The 9,962-nt window shown below is 42.8% G+C and overlaps 1 protein-coding gene across 1 annotated transcript in view; it reads right to left on the bottom strand.

Annotated features, from left to right (window-relative positions):
* Positions 1 to 2,814, bottom strand: part of LOC145415306 (LIM domain only protein 3-like) — a 416,801-nt gene extending 413,987 nt beyond the window's left edge. The window contains exon 1 of the mRNA XM_080284577.1: positions 2,448 to 2,814. The gene's annotated coding sequence lies outside the window, so the exon portion shown is untranslated. The remainder of the gene's footprint in view (positions 1 to 2,447) is intronic.
* Positions 2,815 to 9,962: the final 7,148 nt, after the last annotated feature.

Below are 9,962 nucleotides of genomic sequence, written 5' to 3'. Positions count from 1 at the left end.
TCCGCCTTCGTTACTCCCAACTGAACCCCCCCGTGGCGTTACCTAACAACGTCCGCGGCGCTAATGACAGGTAACGCAGTCGGTCGGCCGTCCCCCCGTCCGTTGTCCGATGTTAATTACGTTTTCGATGAAGGGGATTGGAAAAAGCGCGGCATCAAAGGAATAATCTGTCGGAATAAACAGTAAGGACATTAAGGCCCCGTCACGAAAACTCTCTCTCTCTCTCTCTCTCTCTCCGGCACCAATGGCAACAACGAAAGGTGAAAACTCAATTTGATTTTCCCAAGTCTTCCGCGTAGCTGCATTCCAACTCAAAAATGAACCTTCCCTCGGACTGAAATTGGAAACGAAACACAATGGATGAGTTTCCATTACTTCTCGAGGGGAGAGAGAGAGAGAGAGAGAGAGAGTTGTGATGGCTTGTGTAGGGAGTTTCAGAGGGCTGGGGGGGACAGGGCTTCGTGTGTCGACTAGCTCTCCCTATTTCACTTGACAACCTTACTCGTGCGCCTCATCCAGCTCAGCCAGTCCTAATCAACATCCAACACACGGTTAATTCCAATCAGGTGGTGCGGTCTGCTAACTCTCCCTCCCTCTCCCTCTCACCCGCCCCTCTCACACACACCACGAACGCAAGAGAAAAGCGGCGAAGCAGAGTGGAAATTTTGGACCCCCGGCCGCAACGTGGGAGCGGACTTGATGCGGCATCTAATTTCCTCCCCCTTTGGATTTGTTCTCGCCCAGAAAAATATTGTCCACCTCCCCTCTCCCCCCACCTCAAAAAATATATGGAAAATAAATTGGGGGAAATAAATTGGGTGACTGGTGGGTGGGTGTGATCTATGTGTCCTCCCTCCTTCACTCCCCCCACCTCATGATTCACACCCACTCTAGTCACTCCTAACTTAAGCGAACCCCATCCAACTAATCATCTTAAATCTTCAACCGCTGCTGATGGCGGTTCTTTCATCGTATATCCTACCACCACCACCACAACACGTCTCCTTCACCACCACACCACAATACCAGTCTCCACATCTCTTAACTAATCTCCCTACATCAACCAACACACCATCACCATCATCACCACTACACTTAGCACCACAACACCCGTCTGTTCTCACCTCTGAAGTTCCCCTAACACCACCAGCACCACAACACCTCTACCGCAATTACCACCACAACACCCGTCTCTCCATCATCATCTCATCTCTGAATTAAAGTCCCCCCTTTTTTCCCTTTCTTTTCATAACGTTAATGGCCAATAACCGCTGATTAAACTTGGCCAAACTCGATTCGTTGCATAAATTCGATCAAGTATGAAATTGGATAACGCTCCCATTCCCCGGCCCAGTATAATTTCCTTTGAGACTTGGGGAGACTTTAAGCACAGCACTTTCTAACGCCGCAAAATACCATCTCCCCTCTCTCCGTTTTACTCAGTATTTTTATACCAGAAAGGCCATTCCTCTTCGTTTTCCAGCAATAACCAGAACCACAAACCATCATACGCTTTCCCTTTTCAATTCACACTCGTTTAACACAATACCAGTCAGAGGGAACACTTTTAAATCCCTCAGAACATCCTCCTCACTCCGCCTTACACAAATATTTAAGAATTAGATATACCATTCACGCTTCATTTCCAGTTCATATACTTGTTAACACCATGCCCAATAGCAGGAACTTTACAACACCGCATATACCAACCTCATCTACATTTACACATTATAAGACCTTTAGAACACCATCTGAGCCCGGTTTTACGTATTTACCTGTTTTACCACAATGCCGGAAATGACAGGCACCTTCAGTCGCACCAAAATACATTCCACACACAATTTTACACATCAGAAAATCACGAACACTTTCTAACACCCCCAATACACTTTCTGCCCTCAGTGTTATCAATACTGACCTACCACCATACAATAATCAGCAACATTTTCAAGTAACATAATATAACCAACTTTCCAGATTTCCAACAAAAATCTTCCAAACACCTCAAAATACAATCCCTACTCAGTTTCACTCATTATCCAAAATTCGTACGTCTAATTTTCGTAATAGTATGAAAATCAAAACCACATCTCGCAAGCCACATAGTCATTAGAGGAAATAGAGTCATTCGGAGCCTAGGCAAATGCGAAACTAGAAAAAGAAAATATGCCACGATTCCGGTAATTCGGATGTAATTGCATCCTCAAAATCGCACACGCTAACGATACTGCGCGAGAAAGAAGCGTGGATTACGTTTTCAGAAACATTTCCCCCCTCCCGACTTGAACCAACCAACGCGGGGTAGGGAATCGTTCGTAAAAGTCACATAAACGCACTTCCCCTTTGCATACACAGACATCATCGCAACCCCCTCGCTCACAGCATCTTCCTACGTTATACAGAGGCCGCTACAACGCTGTACAGGCTACATACGAAGCTCCTCTTACCTTGCCAGTAGTTCTGAACGTGGGCTGGAGGGTCCTGGTGCCTTGTCCTTTTTAGTAATCCTTAAAGATGACTGAGAGCAGCATCCTGGAGATGGTTTGGGCGTCCTTCCCTCCCTCTCCTCTCACACTCACCCACTTTGCCTTCACTTCCTTATACTGTCCTAGTGGATTCGTCAAATTCCAAGTCAGATCTCCAGGATGAAATAACCAAAAATATGAAAAAAATATCAAGAAAATAATGCTTAAAACTTTCAGGCGCGAGGGGTGCCCAAGCGCTTCCTCACTGGCGAAGCACTAACACCACTCTAGTAAGCCCACGTACACGACCACACTGGCAGAGTAGCGCTAGAACACTAAGTCCACAACGTACTAAGAGCAAAGTTGCCAAAGCCGGAGCGGAGAGGCGTACGTGCTCCCTCCCCGGTGTCTGCAAATGGACTGGCCATTCTTCAGACAGCTGTACTCACAGGCAATCAGTCTCAGTGCCGGGATGCCAGCTCCAGGAATTTACTTTAGCAATTTCATGGGGCAGCCCCTCTCCGGAAAATCAATCGCCTAGTCTTGGGATGTTGGTGCAGACACACATGTGGACCAGCCTGCACTGTTAAAATATCTCAAATATAACACGTTTGAGCGTTAATAAGGTGTTTTTAATCAGCATCCCAATGCCAGAAGGTTACGCTCGGTGCGGGGCCTTTAAGCTCATTGAGTGGGAGAGCACGTGTGGATGCTCGATGAGTGGCCGCGCAGATCAGCACGCGCAGAGCTCGCGCGGTGAGTGGCGCGTGTCAGAATAAGTGATCACGGCAATTAAGGCAACTGTGTGTTTGTTTGCGCACATGATGGTGAGGGCGGGGAAAGGTGTGAGCATGAGGAGAGGCCAGAGAGGCTTGGGATAACACGAGGATGTATTGATTCCTCTCGCTGCCCCTCCTCCCACCACACCACCACACCACACCACACCATCCTTAGGGACACATGTGCACGCTCCGACCCCGCCAGAACATAACACGGCGCTACATAACAGAAAATAACACACCCCGGCACAACACAACGCTACACAGAACACCCAAACCTAACACGTAATACAGGACAGAACACCATGACAACACCACATCACACCATTCTTGGGGACACAATGTGCACGCTCCGACCTGGCCAGCGCCTAACACAGCACTACAAAACACACCCCAGACCAGCACAATACACAACACACCCAAACCTATCACATCGTAATACAGGATATAACACTGCACATCACAACAAAACAGCACACCACATCACACCATTCTTAGGGACACGGGTACGCTCCAACCCTGCCAGAACATAACACGGTACAACATAACACAGAACATAACACACCCCAGCATAACGTCAGAAAACAACACACCCCAGCATAACACGTCAGAACATAACATACCCCGGCATAACATGTCAGAACCCAATACTCCCCAGCATTACACGTCAGAACATAACATACCCCAGCATAACACGCCAGAACATAACACACCCCAGCATAACAAGCCAGAACATAACACACCCCAGCAGAACACGCCAGAACATAACACGCCCCAGCAGAACACGCCAGAACATAACACACCCCAGCAGAACACGTCAGAACATAACACACCCCGCCATAGCACGACAGAACATAACACATCTCAGCATAACACACCAATATATAATGCACCCACACCTAACACATCACCATAACACAACAATACTTAACCTGCCCAATCTATCACATCATAACAGCTTACCACATAACACACCATAATACCTGAACAGAGCACACAACACCCTTACAAAAACAACGATGCAACATACACAAAACATGACACATTCAAACTGAGCATAACACCATAACACAGCACATCGTGGTATCACAACACATAACACATCCAAACTGAATTAAACACCGTAACACACAGCACATCATGGTATCACAATATAACACATTACACCGCAGACACAACACACCATAGCACACCAGGTATAACATGGTACTCAAACACATAACACGTCAAATACACCATAACACATACCTAAATATAACACAGCACCGCAATATCCAGTTCGCAACCGCCATGGTAGCACAACATAACACCACATAACACACCCACATATAATCGTAAACACTACACTCACTGCAATACAAACCAACACACCCAAACGCGTGATCTTATACACTAAATAACACAACGCAACACCATCACATAACACCAGGGCAAAATCATCAAACATAACACGTAACACCACGTGACGATATATCACTGTATAACAACCACACATCACCTAACACGCCATAACGATAACCTAACACAACAAATCACGACATAGCACAACATATAACACCATACCATTTCGTTCAGACCAGGCCAGCGTAACACACCATATGTAACACCTTTTTACACAAAACATCACCAACACATCGCAACACGTCACATACAACACACCATATAACAATACACAACACCATAACATCATGCTATAACACATCAAAAAACACATCACACCAACACAGCACACTACACCACATCATACACACACCATAGCCTACAACATAACACACAGCAAAAGATCACATCAAAACACAGCACACACCACAACACATATTGTACCACAATATTAATACATCTTACAACACACACACACACACACACACACACACACACACACACACACACACACACACACAAAATCACAAATTCTATCATATACCAAAAGTCACACACCACAACAGATCATGATATAACACAGAACATAACACCATAATGCATCACCCTGGTGCGTAACACACAACATAATACAGGTCACTCCTTAACACGATATAACACCATAACACATCATATAATACACCAATAAACATACCGGCATATCACCATAACACCGAAGCATAACACAAGACACTACAAAAGCATAGCATTGCGATATACCGTACCACAAACACATCGCAACATATCAGAGCATAGCAAACACCGTAACACGACGCGACACATAGTTACACAAAACATAACACAGTATAACACGCCACAAAATAAGACACCGATATATAACACACAGCACACCAGAATACACACAAAACAAACATCAAAACACCACAACACATCACAACATAACACAACACAGCACACCATACACCACCACCCTGGCGATATATATACACCACACCTCATAACACGTCATAGCACCACAACATAACACATAACAGAATACATACAGCACTGCAACACAACACAACACACTGCACACCACATCACAAAGCAACACAACATAACGCACCACAGTAAAACACAAAAAATAACAAATAATAACACACAGATAACACAAATAATAACATAGCAACACTCCAAAATATAACACAACACACCACAACAGAACATCGCCCTGGGGAAACACACGGACGCTCAGACGAACAGGGAAATAACACCAAATAACACACTAGAACACAACAAACCGTAACAAAAAATGGCAGATCACTACAACATCATATACCGCAACACGCACACAAAATAACACACCACAGCATAACACATCACATGCCACAAAACACCACAACATCGCACACCAGAACACAACATACGACAGAAAAACTTATCACACAGCCCGTCAATATAACGTAACACAGTATTTCACGCCATAACACCACAACAAAGCACATCACACAGCCCATCAATAAGACACAACACAGCATACATACTACCACACCATAACACCACAACATAATATACCATACGGTACTAAAAAAAATCATCATCGCAGGACAAGACACAACACATAACACACCCTAGCATAACACAGAACACCATCCTGGGAGAACACATGTGAATACTGGATCATAACACAACGACACATATCACATACAAACACACCATGTTAACACAGACAACACAGCGCATCACATAACATAGCATCACACATTAAAACACAACACAGCATTACATTCAGAATATATCACATCATTCACTACATAACACAAGCAACATAACACATCACATTATTGCTGGAGTGGGCGAAGCGAGCGAGAACACTTTAGTTGGACTGATTTCTCCTATAGCACGCACTGCACCAACACCGTGTTATTCTGGAGACTATTTGAGCTACTGCAAATTTAAGCACGTCTCTCGAAAGCTTATGAAAAAGTAATGGGTGTTACTTTAAGTGACTTCTCAAAATTCGCCAACATATTAAAAAAAAAAAAAAAACGCCAAAAATCGCCAAAGTGAGAACTAAACAATCTGGAACGAACTAAGGCTACAGCGGATCAGCGCACATCGTTGGAAAATTTATGGATGGGAGCTAAAATGGGCGCTACTTGAGTGATTTCGCAAAAATTCACCTCCATATTGCTAAAAAAAAAAAAAGAAAAAAAAAGGAAAAAGAAAAATCCAATTAACTACCAAACAGCAGCAAAACTTTTTCTGAGATATTAAAGCTACAGCGGATATACAGTACATAAATCGCAGAAAACTTAAAAAAAAAAAAAAAAGTGTTACGTGCATCAAAAAGCCACCAGATTGTTGAAAAAAAAAAAAAAAAGACTAAGCACCAAGCAACACCAAACCTGTTATTTCAGACACGACTAAAGTTACGCAAATCTACGGACATCGCTGGAAAGCTTAAGAAAAAAAGTAATAGACCTTAAGACACTACTGGAAAAAAATCGCCATCACATATTTGGAAAAAAAAAAAAAAAAAAAAAGAGACCGCCAAATCGAATACCAAACAACATCTAATCTGTTATTTCTGAGGCAAGTAAACGTTGACTTGTTTGTATTTCCTACTGCCTATGATCTCCAGTCTTCCAAACGCAGTGTGTCCAGGCATCTCGAAATGAACGGATCTTGAATTCAGCTCTCGGTTATCTTGTTTTTGTTGTATTTCTTGGAGGGAACATCTAGCTGGCTCCTGGCCTTTGGTTCCTTCTTTCCTGCATAAAAAAATAATCTAATGGAAAAGTGATGTGTTGAGTGCCTTTCACAAAATTCGCCACTCTCCTGCGTAAATTAGACAAACAGCGCTGACCTCATTACCAAGGCTGGGTTACCTCTCTTATTATTAAAGTTTCAGTGGATTTGCGCACAACTCTGAAAAGCTTATGGAAGAGAAATGGTTGTTACTCAAGTGACGTCTCAAAATTCGCCAAAATACTACTAAAAATAAAAAATAAAAAATCGCCAATATACTGCTGAAAAAATAAGTGCCAGAATGCGCTGGATAACTAAGTGTACGATCCACCAAGCTTGCCATGAGAGTCTAAAGCCCCTTATGTGATGGGATGGACAGCTTGAGATAATATGGACCATTTCTATTTGTACAGTTATGAGCAATACTTTGCCGACAGTCTGCCTGCATTGTGCCCTGCCTTCCCTTGTTTCATTCCTCCCTAAACGACAGACAGTTGTGTTCCTTCTGATACATTTTTTGTTGCGCTTTATACTGGTATCACACACACACACACACACACACACACACACACACACACACAAAATAACATGATATCCTAACGTTACACACCACAACATGACACAAAACACATCATACCACACCATAACCCACCACAAAGCAATACACTACCATTAGACAACACATCCTGACACACCATAACAGAAGATAAAGTACATCCGGTACCACATCACAGCACAACACACGACGAGATAACACAACACATCTTCAGGCAACATAGCACACAATAAAACCACGAACTCTCATGTGTGGGGAGGCTCCCCACATACAGCTCTTCTCAACAGGGAGGAGTCAAAGGCTTTTCGTCTCATTAACTCTCCTCCTCTTACTGGCTCCCTTCAACCTTGTCTCTTCGCCGCACTGCTGCATCTTTATCTCTTTTCTATCGCTACTTCAATGGTCACTGCTCCTCTGAACTGTCTGCTTGCATTCCTCCACCTCTACGACGGGCGCGTAGCACCCGTCTAGCAACAAACTCTCATCCCTTTTCTGTCCAACTCTCTAATGCAAGAGTTAACCGTTACTCCCAGTCCTTCATTTATGCAACAGGTCAACTCTGGAACTGTCTCCCTCTGTCTGTAGTTCCTGCCTTCTATGATCTCCAGTCTTTCAAACGCAGTGTGTCCAAGCATCTCGAAATGATCGGATATTGAATTTGGCTCACTCTTGTATCTTGTTTTTCTCTTGGAAGGAACAGTTTGGGGGCTCGTGGCCTTTGGTTCCTTCTTCCTCGCATAAAAAAAAAAAAATCCCTCAAGACGTCATACCATTACAACACAGCACACCATTAACACGCGTCACCACACCTTAACACAGCACAACGCATCAAAACACACAGCAGCACACGTCACCACGCCAAAAACAGCACAGCAAAGCAGAACACAGCAAAAATGGGCCAATCCTCCTATGGAAGGGGTATATAAACACTGACTAACCTCTCGTTCAAACGTTTCCCCTAAATTAAAGAAAGCCGAAAGTCGCAAAAAAAAAAAAATAAATAAAAAAAATAAAAACTACGAGAAAGATAGAAAAAAAATATATATCACCAAACTGAAGAAATTAAAGAGACTAAGAAAACTGAAAAAGGAAAAGAAAAAATGTCACCGAACAGAAGAGGTTAAAAAGAGAATAAGGATATACGGAAATAACTATAGTATTTTCACATTAACTTGGCCGAGATTTTCGTCCTTATTCCCCTGTAGCTCAGTGGCAGAAAAGGACATTGCTACGGCTCTACATCCGTTCCAGCGCACTTCTTCCTGACTAGCACTATACTTAAGGGTTAATCTATTGTTACATCTCTGCATTCAAGATGGAGAGATGATTTTCGGCCAAGTTAGTGTGTGTGTGTGTGTGTGTGTGTGTGTGTGTGTGTGTGTGTGTGTGTGTGTGTGTGTGTGTGTGTGTGAGAGAGAGAGAGAGAGAGAGAGAGAAATTTAAAATCCCTTCACTACAAGTCGTTTCTTCCACGCTGAATGAAATCGTCTAGTCGGCAAGAACGAAAATAATAATAATAATAATAATAATAATAATAATAATAATAGTACCGTAGTGGCCTAGTTAACATTGCCAGACTCCTATGAATCAGTCTGAACTGAATAATAATGATGATGATAATAATAAAAAAATTACAACAACAACAACAATAATAATAATAATAATAATAATAGCAGTAATAATAATAACAATAATAATGGGTTGCATCGATCACTGAAGAATTAATGACCCGTATTCTCGTCAGATAAGGAAGCCCCCTAACACCTCTTCCCTTCAAGAAAACTGGCCTATCACTCCCACGATGATAAACCCGGAAGAGAAAGCAGACTATCATTCTTATATCAGACCCGGAAAGAGACAGCCGACTATCATTTTTATATCAATTAACAGCTTGTATGTAAATGGAGTACCATCGAACCTTCCTAAAAGAAAAAAAATAATAATAATTAAAAAAAACGAACTAGCAAAACAGACACTATGCTCCTTTCACATTAACTTGGCCTAAAATTGCAGCCTCTCGATTATGAACGCTGAAGTATATATTGGCACCAG

Source organism: Coenobita brevimanus, chromosome 102 (assembly GCF_032717465.1).
Source record: "Coenobita brevimanus isolate Jiangsu-jjx chromosome 102, ASM3271746v2, whole genome shotgun sequence".
In the NCBI taxonomy this organism is placed as follows: domain Eukaryota; kingdom Metazoa; phylum Arthropoda; class Malacostraca; order Decapoda; family Coenobitidae; genus Coenobita; species Coenobita brevimanus.
The sequence above is the reverse complement of the archived record's forward strand: the minus strand, read 5'-3'. Positions and strand labels throughout refer to the sequence as shown.